The sequence below is a fragment of the Rattus norvegicus genome, chromosome 11 (genome assembly GCF_036323735.1).
Source record: "Rattus norvegicus strain BN/NHsdMcwi chromosome 11, GRCr8, whole genome shotgun sequence".
NCBI classification, from domain to species: domain Eukaryota; kingdom Metazoa; phylum Chordata; class Mammalia; order Rodentia; family Muridae; genus Rattus; species Rattus norvegicus.
Genome location: NC_086029.1, coordinates 47,369,459 through 47,383,338, shown reverse-complemented (window position 1 = coordinate 47,383,338; position 13,880 = coordinate 47,369,459). Strand labels below are relative to the sequence as shown.

The 13,880-nt window shown below is 44.3% G+C and overlaps 1 protein-coding gene across 7 annotated transcripts in view; it reads right to left on the bottom strand.

Moving 5' to 3' along the window:
- Dyrk1a (dual specificity tyrosine phosphorylation regulated kinase 1A) overlaps positions 1-13,880 on the bottom strand; it is a 118,210-nt gene that overhangs the window by 95,695 nt on the left and 8,635 nt on the right. For 4 of the 7 annotated variants that reach the window (XM_063270304.1, XM_039088027.2, XM_039088028.2 and 1 more), the window contains exon 2: positions 1,734-1,862. The exons of the other annotated variants lie outside the window; for them this stretch is intronic. The gene's annotated coding sequence lies outside the window, so the exon portion shown is untranslated. The remainder of the gene's footprint in view (positions 1-1,733; positions 1,863-13,880) is intronic. 7 annotated transcript variants of the gene reach the window in all.

Below are 13,880 nucleotides of genomic sequence, written 5' to 3'. Positions count from 1 at the left end.
AATTAAGTTAAGAAACTTAGAGGAAGGGCTGGAGAGATGGCTCAGCGGTTAAGAGCACCCGACTGCTCTTCCAGAGGTCATGAGTTCAATTCCCAGCAACCACATGGTGGCTCACAATCATCTGTAAAGAGATCCGATGCCCTCTTCTGGTGTGTCTGAAGACAGTTACAGTGTACTTATATATAATAAATAAATAAATCTTTAAAAAAAAAAAGAAACTTAGAGGAAAACATGATTTTTTGTTGGTGGTAATGGTGTTTTTTGAGTTTGATTTTGTTTTTATTGTTGCTTTGAGACAGGGTCTCTCTATGTACCGTTGGCTGGCCTACCACTCACTATATAAACCACACTGGTAGATGAAGAGGCCTTAGAGACCTGAGGAGCATCAAATGTTCACAAACACATGTAAAATAAAACCAAAGATAAAGGGACAAACAAATCTCAAATTACAGCCATACCCACGCATAGCACTAATGTACAGTTCAAAGCCAGAGATGCAGAGAGTGTACCTCTGGAAAGCAGCCCCAGGTACAGAGATCCAGAGATCCAGAGAGTGTCTCTGGAAAGCAGCTCCAGGGAAAGCAAGACTAGAGAGTGAGCAGCACTGCCAAGTGCTCAGAACACACCACAGACAGCAGCCACTGCACCAGTGGACCACGGCGCTCAGGAAACAGTAACCTCAGCTCTCCGCACTCCAAACGTCGGCTGTAACAGACATGCACATAAGAGATGTCAGAGACCGTTCCTCTGAGCCTGGAGAGATGCTCGGCAGGGACGGGCTGAGCTCACATTACTCCTGCAGAGGGCCCGAGTCTGAGTCTCAGCACCCACATGGTGGCTCTCAAACATCTGTAACTCCAGTTCCAAGGAACCTGACGTCCTGTTGTGACCTCTTTGGGAATGAGAAACGTACACGTACACATACACATACACGCAGGCAAAACACTCATGTGCATAGATAAAATAAATCTAAAAGAGAGTCGTTCCATCTTAAGAAAAGAAAAATATACTACATGAAATTCAAATCTACACTAACAAACAAAAAATAGATACATTTTCATAAATGACTATTGTCCTGTTGATTTTGCTAAGAAACAACTGAGTTTAACAGCCCAGGCCTAAGTAAGCCCAGCCCAGTAAGAGCGTAAGCGAGGCTCTCATAGGCAATACAGACAGGAGTGAGAAGCAGAACCCCAACAAACACAAGGAAGGGCAGGTAACAGACTCAACAGTCAAAGGGCGCTACACATGAGAAATGCAAGGGTTATGCAAAACAGGACTTGGAAGAATACTGACTCTAAATATTTAAAGGCAGGTGTGAACCCCCTCAGAACACAGAGGACCTTCAGAAGCTCTGCAATCTCTCTCTCTCTCTCTCTCTCTCTCTCTCTCTCTCTCTCACACACACACACACACACACACACACACACACACACACACACACACACACACACACACGACGATGACACAAAGTTGAGGTAGCAAGCACAAAGTCGAGGTAGTAGGCAGTCCATCACATTGCAAGCTTAGGGGATGGACATGGATCTCAGCCTTAGGTCACTTGTTTAAGAACCTAGAATTCAGTTATCTGAAAACTTCAAAACATGTATTAGGTAAGATGCTCTGGTAAAAGGATGCTCTCGAAACTGCAAAAACCCTCCACTGACACCTTCCATTCAAGTGTGTCCATCTTTCTTGTTGCTAAATGTTTTGAGAAAGGGTCTTATTCTTACCCTGGATGCCTGGAACTAAAGGTGGCCTTGACCTTGTAAAGTCAATCCTGCTGCCTCCAGAGTGTTGAATTCCGGGAGTATATCCCCACTTCTACCACACTCAGCTTTCAAGTGTGTAGATCGCCAACACTGCAGAATGAACATATATATATATATATATACATACATACACATATATACATACACACACACCATATTTAAAACAAGCTAACAGCAAACACCAAAATTAACTATATAAACACAGCACAGTAAGAACACATTGATAACCTATTTTCACTTTCACCGCAGGCACAAATCTTCAGGAAAATCATGATCATACAATTCTCACTACTCCCTACAATCCTTTCCGTCACTCACACTCTGAAACTCCTAAACAGGTTCCAGCCTTTGTACTATCTCCCTAAATTTAGACTCGTTTTTACAGGTGTTAACACCTGAATAGACTCATTTTAATAAATACCTGGTATCAGTCATCCGAAGCCAGCTCTAAAAGAACTAACTTCCATCACTTACAGAAAGAAGTTCTATTCAATGCTATAAAAGACATCTTGCAGATTGAGAACTGCCTCCCAGTTTAGATTCCAAATTCAGATCATCAAACTAACACTGAAAAGTTACAAGACACATTACCCAAAAGTTACTGTTTCAAATGCAATCTTCTTACTCTTTAAGTCATTTACAAGAATATCTCCCAGGATGTTTCTATCCTCAACTCTGGAACCTAAAAACTGTAGCTGATTTGGGAAACAACTCTTGTAGATGTGGCTAAGTGACAGATCCACAAGCCCACAACTGTCAGTGTCCTAAACTCCATCACACTTGTCCCCTAAGACAAACGTGTGCCCCTATGACATGGGCAGAAAGAGACGCAATGTGACCACAGAAGGAGATGTCAGAGTGATGCAACCACAAGCCAAGGACGGCCAGCCAGCAGCCACCAGCTAGCCTAAAAGGTCAGGATTCTCCCCGACAGCATCCCAAGAGAACACAGCCCTGTGTAGCCTCCTTGATGACAGCTTAGTGGTTGCCATTTCAGACTGCTGAGCTCCAGAGCTATAAGGACACATTTATGTTGCTTAATGTCATGAAGTGCTATCAGTGGCCACAAGAAACTAATACAAGGAGCTTAGAAAAACATTTCAAATTTTCATACAATATATTCATTCTAGAAGTGCCTCCTAGGAGACACTTCCAAGTGCATGCATTAGCACATCTGGGTACTCTCCGTCCTTGGGTGGAAACCAGCACTTCAGGTCTGGCTCATTTGAAATGACTTCCAATCAGAGGACTTTCTAGTGAGCCCTACCAGTTTAACTAAGTCATGCTACCACCACTATGCTCAGTGAGTTCAACTCCAATGTGCCCCATCTTGAACAGGATTGGTCACCAACTTCCCACATGTTCCACTGCAAGCAGCCAATGTGAGAACGGCACATCACATGTCAGCAGCAAGGAGGCAACCTGTCTCCTGTGAACACTCCTCACTACCTACCAATCACAGCAGGGCTTTCCACACTGTTCTTCCCCCACCTGGGCCTCGGCTTGATAATGAACCCGTAGATCTCTATCCTTCATGTCACAACGGGTTAGCAGCAATCCTGTCTTTGTCAAAGCCAAACCAAACCTAATGTACTGACAAAGCAGAGAGCCCAATGAGGCCTAGGAAGCTGCCTCCCCAAGAAAAGCCATTTGTTTTAAATACCTACAAACAATCCAGACTTGGCACCACAATTACAAACTGCTGCTTTCCAGTTCTCAAAACCCCATGTTGTGTCCACTAAGACATCCTGTCTCTTCCTGCTCCAGGACTGCTGAGACAAGGTCGGCAAAGACCAAGAACCCACTCTCATAATCTTCACTCCAATCTTATGCTCTTAACAAAGACCACCTCACATGATCTCTTTCTGATTACAGGAGAAAAGAATTCTTAAGACTTACTGTTCCATGATTTCTAAGTTCCCTATAGTACACTGCAACTTCCTTACAGTCAGGGAGCATCTTACTTAACTTGGCCTTGCCAAAGTCCACAGCTCAGACTCTTCATGCATACATTCTCGGGGGCACTGATCTCTCACTTACTATCCTACAACTATGCAAAATCAAAATTATTCATGATTTGTTTTCAAGAGCAGTTAAACTGAAAGATTAACTTTTTTGAGTCCTGCTCAAGTATGCAAAAATCTAGAAGCCTAGATTCCTGCCTGTGCCTCCCAGTTTATTTCTGACAGGAAATAAACTTACCTTTCTGGGCAAACCATCCTAACACCAAGTAGACACTCAATTTTACAATGCTATCTAAAGCTTTTATGCTATTTTTCAGTTTATCAAACAACTTCAAATGCAATCCGTTTTCACCCTCTCTCAGCCTATGAGGTAAAGAAGCACTTTCCTATGAGGCAGATGACACACCATCTAAGGAAGTAGTTCCCACACTACTGACAGCTCCATTGGAGTCACCCTGAGGGGCTTGTTAAAAATTCAGATTCTGAGACAGAACCATCACAGTCTCCTGAGGGCATAGCCTGAGCCTACTTGCTGAACAAGATCCCTAGGCAATCTTGACACAGGGCCAAAGTGGGAATTTATGACAAGAACCCAGAGTCCAAGAGCCTAGGTAATGCTCAGGAAGGTATTCTGGGCTGGCTCCTAGAAGGAGGACCTCCACTACAGAGACCAAATGTGAATCTAAGCACAGACAAGGTTGCACTAACTCTTCCTGAGGCAAACAGAGAATCAGATTTGGTTAAGTTGTATATTTCTAATTAACTTCAAACATCTTTCATTACATTATCCTTAGCATTTTTACCCACGTCTTGCCAAAATAATTTACTTTGTATAAAATACATGACTGATTAAAGTAGGGCAGGTGAAATGGCTCAACTATTGAGAGCACCTGTTTCTCTTAACAAAGGAGCCAGGTTCAAGTCCCAGAACCCCCATGGGTGCTCACAATCACCCATAATTCCAGTTCCAGGGGATCTAATGCCTTCTTCTGACTTCTACAGGCATAACACACACACACACACACACACACACACACACACACGCACACGCACACACACACACACACACACTCACACAAAACACTGATATACATGAAATCATCTTTTTTTAAAAAGCCCTACCCTCTCAAAATGTTCTGAAAACTACAGAGATACTGGTTGACTAGTTTGACTTGTGTGGCCAAACACTTTACTGCTAAATTTCCCATCCTCTATGCAGGTGCTATGAACATACATCTTAATTCCCATAAAAGAAAATGAAAAGTGCTCATCTACATACAAAGCCTCAGGACAAAGTGGGCCTGTCCCAGTCCCTATACAGAGCACCTTCCCCACTAGGATGAGGCAAAACAGAACAGAAAAGGAGTGAACGACCCCAGCAGCCCCTTCTGGCTGCTGCATGCCTTCGAACATCTGTCATAGCACGTGGCCCCCGGCCCTATACACTACTGTTAGACGCCAAGTACAACTAACTCCCTCACGAGGGCACCTCGAATGCAGTACCAAAATCTGAGTATGAAGTCTGGACGCCAAAAACTGATCAGAAGATTTTAAGTCAGATGTTTATACACAGGAATACTGACAGAGCAGGGAGACAAAACCACAGTAGGAAGCAGGAACCATTGGACACTGCTCTTAACTATCTGCTCCTTCCCTCTGCCCTCAATATTATGCTATAACTAGATTCTGAAATTATAGATATTCTGGCAGTTTTCTTATAGAAGGTTCTGCTGGGCAGTGCTGGTTCGCACCTTCAATCCCAGCACATGGGAGGCAGAGGCAGTTGAGTGGTTTGAGGCCAGCCTGGTCAACAGAGTGAGTTCCATGACAGTCAGGACTGCATAGAGAAACCCTGTCTTCAGGGGGAAAGTACTCTTGTGCTTCTGCCATGCCTGCCCACCAGCACCAGCAGACCCCAGGGAGGCATTTCTAGTTGTATCCGCTCAAAGCACAGAAATAAGCCACCATGCCAATAGCCATCCATTCCTTCTTTCTATAGGATTGGGGCACTGGGCTGTCTTCCACCCTTTCCTCCACCAACTTGTACTATGAAGGAGCAGACAGTACTTTTTACTCCCTGGAAGAGACAGCCATCGCTGAAGGACAACCTGGAAACGAATGTGTCTCTGAGGAGGATCTTCTGTGAAGCAGCGAGTGTCTTGGGTCACTCTTTAGAAGTTGGACATGTTTGAGTTTGAGTTTCAATTATAGAGTCAGTCTTAAGACTACCTAGCCCTTCTTTCCCTGTACAAAACACAACCATAAGTTACTGTGGGAATATGTGAAGTATTTTATGGATTGTAGTATGATCTAAGAGTTGGTTCATTTGTCAGAGTACACAGGCTGGCTTTTCTCTCATGATGTGATGCTATGACATGTAAGACGGAGCCCAGTATCCCTCATCACTTCTGTCCTTGTGCTTATGAGTGCTATCAAAGTTAAATATAGAACTTCATTGATTTTGAAAATTACATTGATTATATAGTGCTTTCGATGTACTTATAGCTAAGCTGAAATCCTGAACAGGCCAACACAAACTGTCACATTTGTTATGGCAGACAGAGGATACCTGCTGGCTCCAGTCACCCACTACAGCAGCATCCACACCTTCCACAGTCTCGTCCCTGAGACTGCCCTGACCCAAGACTAGAGAAGATGGGAAGTGATGTGCTTCTGGGAAAGCTCTACCACAGCTGGCAGCTCGAACTGTGTAACCTCTGGAAAGCCATCATTCTGTAAGAAGCCCAACTATCCCAATCTATGAGAAAGTCTAAGACAGTGAGGGCAAAGGCAATGTGGAAGATGATGACAGACACCAGACAAGTAAACGCTGAGTCAACTTGGACTGGACAGTAAAAACAGATACCATTTGGAAGAGAAATTATCCTGTTTAGACCTGAACACTGAGCGAACAAGCAGTGCTGTTGCTATATGCCACTGCAACTGTGTGCAGGAACTCAGCATTTCCTATGCTAACATCAGGGCAGACTACATGGAACCTGACTGCAAATGGTTAACAGTGACAACTCTCCCTCTCCTGAAATGTCTTTTTGAACTGAAATGAGGCTGTGAACCCTGCCTTCTCACACCTTCTTCGCATTTCAACAGATATTCACTTGTGCCAAACAGTTAATACTGAAAAAGAAAGGAGTCAAGACCCCAGATTAAAAGACAGAGGCAGAGAGAGATACAGCATTCCATACCTCTGTCAGAGGCCATTTTGGAAGCATAGACTACGTCCTCACTGAACCTGCTAGTCCTTTATCTTGGATCACAAAGCCTAAGAACTGTGACTAACTCTGCTCCTTCATCCAGCCCACACCACTTTCATTACAGCAGCACACACTAAGGCCTCAGTATTGGTGTCTTCTCCAAAATTTATGTGAGAGCTTGACAGTATTAAGAGTTGGGGATTGTGCTGAAGCAAAGTCTCAGTGATTGAGAGCATTTGTTGGTCCTCCAGAGAACCTGAGTTTGATTTCTGGCACCCACATCAAGTGATCCAGGAGATCCAGCGCCCCTTCTAGAATCTGAGGGAATTTGCACTCACACATGCACACACAAGTACACACATAATTTGGGCTTTTTTTTTTTTTTAAACATTAAAGGAAACAGATGAGGCTTGTTGGAAAGTGGCAAGATGTTTGGGTCTAAATAGCCTGCCTGCCCTGCCATTTGAGACAGAGGCAAGCAAACATTCTAGGAAAGAGAGCAAGCCTTCAGCTGCACTGACCACGCTGGTGACTCGCTCCCCAGTGTCTGACTCAATGACCATACAACGAACAGTGTTAACACCTCAAGCAGCACACACGGACTGAGAAAGGCCCCAAACACCATCACAACTTTATAAATGTGTGCAATAAAATGAAAACAAAGATAGAAAGGAGGGAAACAGCAGGAAAGGAATGTGCTTCCCACCTGCCCAGTCACAGAAACTAAAGATGACACTGTCTAAGTGAGTAACTAAGGCAGCTTTCCCTCACACCCACTCCATCAAGGTTGAAATAGAAGCATTTCAATGCTGCCTCCAACGGAACATGGTTTTCTGCTTTATCCCCAACCTGAGCCAGCTAAAATTAAGCCTAAAAGAGGCACACAGACACTTGTTAAGTCTAACCTTCACAGCAACAGCTATGCAACCTTGGTGATTTGCTCAGCGGCATTTATGAGGTGAATAGTGGCCGGCAGAGCTGCACTGCAGTTAAATGAGATAATACAGCACATGGAGATGATAATGACAACACAAAGTCTGAGTACCCTATGTGAGACAATGGAGGGAGTACTGCTTGCTGAATGCTATAAGCATCTGCTACGTGCCAGTTCTATGCTCCACAGACAATCTAAAAGCACAGACAACATACTCAAGGGAAAGCTAAGACTAAAAGAACAGAAAAGGCTAGCACACAAGAAAATTAAACTAGTCAGAATAGCTATGGACTAAAAGCAGTAAAGTAGGAACAGAAAATAACCTAGAAAGGCAAGCTAGAATCAGTTACAAACAGAATCTGAATATTTTAAAAATAAAAGTGTTTTTCATTCCATGCAGTACGAGCCATGAAACCCTATAAACTGCAGGAAACAAGAATGCACCCCACGCACTTGGGGTGGGAACACAAGGGGACAGTACAAAACAAAACAAGCACACTGAGTTCGGCCTGCTCACCAACCTGCAACAGAGAGATCACAAGGAGAATCCACTTAAGGGACTTTTTAAAATACTACAAGAAAGAAGGCAGTGACCACAGACAAGAGGATGAAAAGGCTAGCCGGTGTTGTAAGACGCTAGCATCTTACCTTAGAGGGACTGACTTCTCTAGAACCCAGAACATACAGTAGCAGTAAGTATTCTCTCAAAGAAATGATGCATTAACACAGCCTTCCAACTAATCAGTCAACAACATTTAAATAAGTCAGAATTCTATACACCGGTACTTAAGTCTTGAACGTACACACCTCCACAGTTTGGTCTAACAAAAGACAGAAACATAAAATTGTGACTCTTTTAAGAACTGGAAAAAAAGATGGGACTCACAAACGAACACATCTACAAATGTCAGGAACTAAGTATGAAGTAACGACAAGGAAACAGGAAGATGTCATCAACAGTGAGCCAGACAGGACTCCGCATCGCACCAAGGCCTGAGGAGGCCCCTCACTCACAAGGACGCAGAGCACCAAGGCAGCACCTTAGACTGGAAGCTCAAGGGCAGAGTCACGTATGTGTGCAGCTGGAGAAGACCAGGACTCAGAGCCAAGACTGATGGCCAGAAGCACAGACACCCTTTTTGTCACCTCTCCACACTGTTGATGAGACCACACTGATTCCCATGACCCTCTCTCTGAGAATGTGAAGGGACCAGGGGCCTGATTTTACCTAAGAAAATAGAGCAAACGTAATACATTTCCAAGGTTTTAAGATATGACTGCTAACTGCCTGTAACGTGAGGAGGCTTCTCCTCTAGCCTTGATAAGAGTAAATAGCTAAGTTGGAAAGAAGTATGTGGTAAGATTTTAAGACAGACACTTGTCAAATGGCAAAAAGAAAGTAAAGCCGCCAATCTTCCGACTGCCAGCAACAGCATACTTTAGACGAGCTCTTCCCCAATCAAACCCAGTCCACCTTCTTAAGACTCTCAGCTAAAAGGCACCCAGGAACCTGACTCAGAAGTTGAGATGACGACTCCCCATTTCACCCTGACCCTGCCCCCCTGAAGGGTGCTGTTACAGCAGCAAAAGGAAACTACTGTTGGCTGCATGTTAAGGCTGGTTCCTTCCGCCATGCCTTCCACCGCAAATCAAGGAAAACTACTAACTTCAGGTTGTAGCCACAATTACTTTTTTTAAAAACAGGATTTCACACTGTATCCCTGGCTATCCTCGACCTCCCCACCTACCACAGAATTGTCTGACTTAGCATAGTCAGCACAGGGTTAGCTAGGACTAGCTCTGGCTTTCACTAGCCTTAAAGTAAGTCACTAAGAGAAAACCTGTACAGGGGCAAAGTCAGGTACAAAGGCAGTCAGGCTGGCCAAATTCCAACCATAGACCCTGTTTAATGAAGAAAACACCAAGACACGACAACTGTCCCTTGTCCCGACACCAATGAAAACAGAGTTAAACACTACAGCTGGAGTCCCTACTGCTGCCTCTAGGGTAGATGCACTGCCACTAAACACAACTCTACAATGTGCCTGACTCCCAAGGCAGCCAGCACAGGCAGGATGGGGACCAACCGCCATCCCCATCCTGATCCCCACCTTACCAGAGATTAAATAAGTATAAAGCGTTACCATCAACGCTAAGCCAAAGAACTAAAACTGTTTGTACAGCATGTAACCCTTTTTTTTTTTTTTACATTTCTTTCCAGTGAGCTCCCATGAGGACAGGGACCAGTTACATCAATCTGATCCATGGCTATGTCCCAAGAAGCCAGCAAGGGGCCAGGCACAAGGAGGACGGACATCTTCAACAAGTTACCCAAATATTTGCTTTTCCAAATATTGACTATGAAACTTCATCACTAAGAAAAGTCATGAAATTGCACTAAGAATAAAAAACAGAGAACTGTTGCAGCCAGGCAGCAGTGGTCGTACACAACTTTAATCCCAGCCAGCACTTGGGAGGCAGAGGCAGGCTGGTCTCTCTGAGTTTGAGGATAGCATGGTCTACAGAGCTAGCTCCAGGATGGCCAAGGTCATACAAAGAAATCTTGTCTCGAAAAAACAAAATACAAAAAAGAAATTGTTGCACCTGGCAAGACTACCAGCTTCACTAGTTTCTAACCATGGTTACAAGATTCACTTTTTGAAAACCTCTTCACCCAATAAACTTTGCCTCACTCTTGTTCTGCCATCCAAACAACCGAAAGTGGAAATCCCAGCCAAAAGGATCCATACTCCTGTCTTCATTCTTTGTCATTTCCAAAGCTAGACTTATTTTAAAAGTGCATATAGGGGTTGGGGATTTAGCTCAGCGGTAGAGCACTTGCCTAGCAAGCGCAAGGCCCTGGGTTCGGTCCCCAGCTCCGAAAAAAAGAAAAAAAAAGTGCATATAAGACCTACTACAAAACCGATCTAAGTTCTGGCTGAATGAATGTCACTGTTGGCTAGGAGTAAGAAATGAGGACTTCTCCATCCAAGCTGATTTCTCTCAGATTTTTTTTTTTCGGAGCTGGGGACCGAATCCAGGGCCTTGCGCTTGCTAGGCAAGCGCTCTACAAGTGCTCTACCACTGAGCTAAATCCCCAACCCCTCCTCTCAGATTTTAAGCTGCCCTAGGAGGACAGGCAGTGAGTGCAGCTCTGGAGCACACACACAGGGCAGAAATGAAGTCTGATGCCAGCCTGGGTAGTTTGGTAAGACCCTGTCTCGGTCAATCAATAAATCCGCTCCAAACGTCCACTAATAGCTGTATGGACTCCAGTGAACTGAAATAGGCTATTCCTTTACTACAGAGGGCTCCATCTTTCCACTTCCCACATTCAGTAGTGTCCCAACATAAAGTAGGCATTTATAAGCATTAATCTACAAATAAGTAATTTTCTTCCTCCTATGCAAAGCACTTAAAGTTCCCCAATCTTTTTGGTGGCTTTTGGGTTTTGGTTTGGTTTGGTTTGGTCTTGGTTTTTTGAGACAGGGTTTCTCTGTGTAGTCCTGACTGTCCTGGAACTCACTATGTGGACCAGACTGACCTCAAACTCAGAGATATGCTCGTCTCTGTCTCTCTGCCTCTCTGCCTCTCCTCTGCCTCTCCTCTGCCTCTGCCAGGATTGAAAGCGCACACCACCACTGCCCAGTGCTTTTGGTTTAAGGAGGGTCTCACTCTGTAGCCCAGAACTCACTATGAAGCTTCAACTCACTACACCCCTGCCTCAGAACTGGGCTGAGTGTGCTGGCACATCGGATTCCAGTTTTATCTATCTCTACCAAGCTTCGCCTTGCCCTTTGCTAGGCTTCCAAATTCCCTGCCCTACTCTTTATTCCACATGCAAATGTCCTTGGGACTAAATAAATAAAAAAGTTACGATGTACTGATTCATTCAACAAACATTTATTTCATGCTTATACTGTACTAGGTACCTGGAATGCCTATGGTTGCAAAATTTCAAAGGTAAAAAAAATAATAATAATCAGCTGATTTCTACAGAGAATACTAAAAAAGTTCTAACTAATCAGCGAACTCTGCAGGGGGAAAGGGACTGTCCCAAAAGAGAAAGTGGGTGGATCCTGAGAAAAGTTTCCGGAGGCTGACCTCTGGCTTCCACAAGCTCAGTACCACAACCTCTGTCCAGAAGTTTTCTTTTGTTTTTTAGTGACAGAGAAGTGTTGCTTCTCAAGACAACCAAATCCCTCTCCGCTGCTGCCCTTTCAAACTGAACTTCTATTCCCTAACTGTCTCCTTCACAGCCTTCATCCTTTACAGGGCTCTATCTTTTTTTTTTTTTTTTTTTGGTTCTTTTTTTTTCGGAGCTGGGGACTGAACCCAGGGCCTTGCGCTTCCTAGGCAAGCACTCTACCACTGAACTAAATCCCCAACCCCACAGGGCTCTATCTCTTACATACAAGCCTTCGCCAAGTTGCCTGCCATGAGTCCTAAACCCTCTCCCTCTCTCCCCTGATGCTGCTGAGCACCACTGAGCACACTGGCCGGCCTCCAGGGGCTCACCCGACTCACCAACTTTCTCAACTATGCCGTGAGATTCTGTAAGACAATGGACAAAACTGGAGTATACCCAATGAGATCCTGTTCATTTTCTTATATTCACGCTGTTTTGAAGAACTTTCAGAATCTTTTCTATCACAAAAGGAATTGTCCATCAATAAGGAATGTGTGTGATATAAAGATAAAGCAAAAAAAAAAAAAAACACTGTAATGACAATTTTTAAGAAAAAATTATCAAATCACAACAAGGTTCTCAGCAGACAGTATTTGTCTCAGGGACTAGATTCCTATTTATATCTAAATGTAGTTTAGCTCAAAATTAACTATCGAAAGGACTTTAAGATATTTTTTGACCTTCAAAGATATTTTTACAATCATGAAATCAAAGATCCTATGTCCCTTTAAATGAGAACTTAATGTATGGCTTTTGTAGACTATACTCTTAATTCTACTCTGCAAACTATAAAATATTTTCCACTAGAACATTTCTTAATGGCAAAGGCAACAGTGGCCCTTGTCTTAGAGTTGATTTCCAGGCTCCAGTTAGATATTTGGCACTCTTTGGTGCTAAGTAAACAGTTCTAATAAGCATAGTAGTGCACATCTTTAAACCCAGCACTCAAGAAGCAGAAGGAACACTATGAACCCAATGTGACTGCCCTCACACACCCCACCACTCTGCATCTCCAACTGTAAAGTAGGAAACGACTTTTCCTTTCCAGAGTCAGTTTCAATGGGTGATGGTAGTGCATGCCTTTAGTGCCAGCACTCGGGAAGCAGAGGCAGGAGGATCTCTGTGAGTTCGAGGCCAGTCTGACTGAGATCACGGACAGCCAAAGCTACACAGAGAAACCCTGTCTTGGAAACAACACCCCCCCCCCCAAAGACACAGTTTCAAAATCTCCTTTTTTCCCTCCACCCCACTTTCTCATCCTTGGTGATGCTGCAAACTGCTCCCCCCACCATAATAGAAGTCACAAAGTACTCTACTAGTTCTATCTTTGGTTCCTTCCAGTAGGAAGGAGTCTCAACTGTCACACTCCTGTGAGCTATGCAACCCTCCCACAGCACCCTCCAGTAGCCTGGTTTAATCCCCTGCTCTCCACCCACAGAACCCCAGCCACACTGCTCTGCGAATCCAGAAATGCATTTTGCTGTCTACTAAACACGTAACTGAGACCTTCTCCTGCCTGATGTCTTCTTACCTTGTCCTTTGCAGCCCCTCACACTTTCCACCAGCCTGCCAAGTCCTCCTCACTGCGCCAGCCACAACTCTCATTCCTTCAGTCCAGCTCTCTCCTCCCCTTCAGGTGTGTTGGGCTTCCCCTGCCTCTTTCTCCAAGGCCATACCACAACTGACCAAGGGAACCCGGCCTTATCTGATCAACAGAACTTCACTCAAGCTTCCCAACTATCTCACCTCCCTGTGCTCCACTCCCACAAGTTCTCCACACGGCCATACCTCTCAAATCACAGGCTTGCC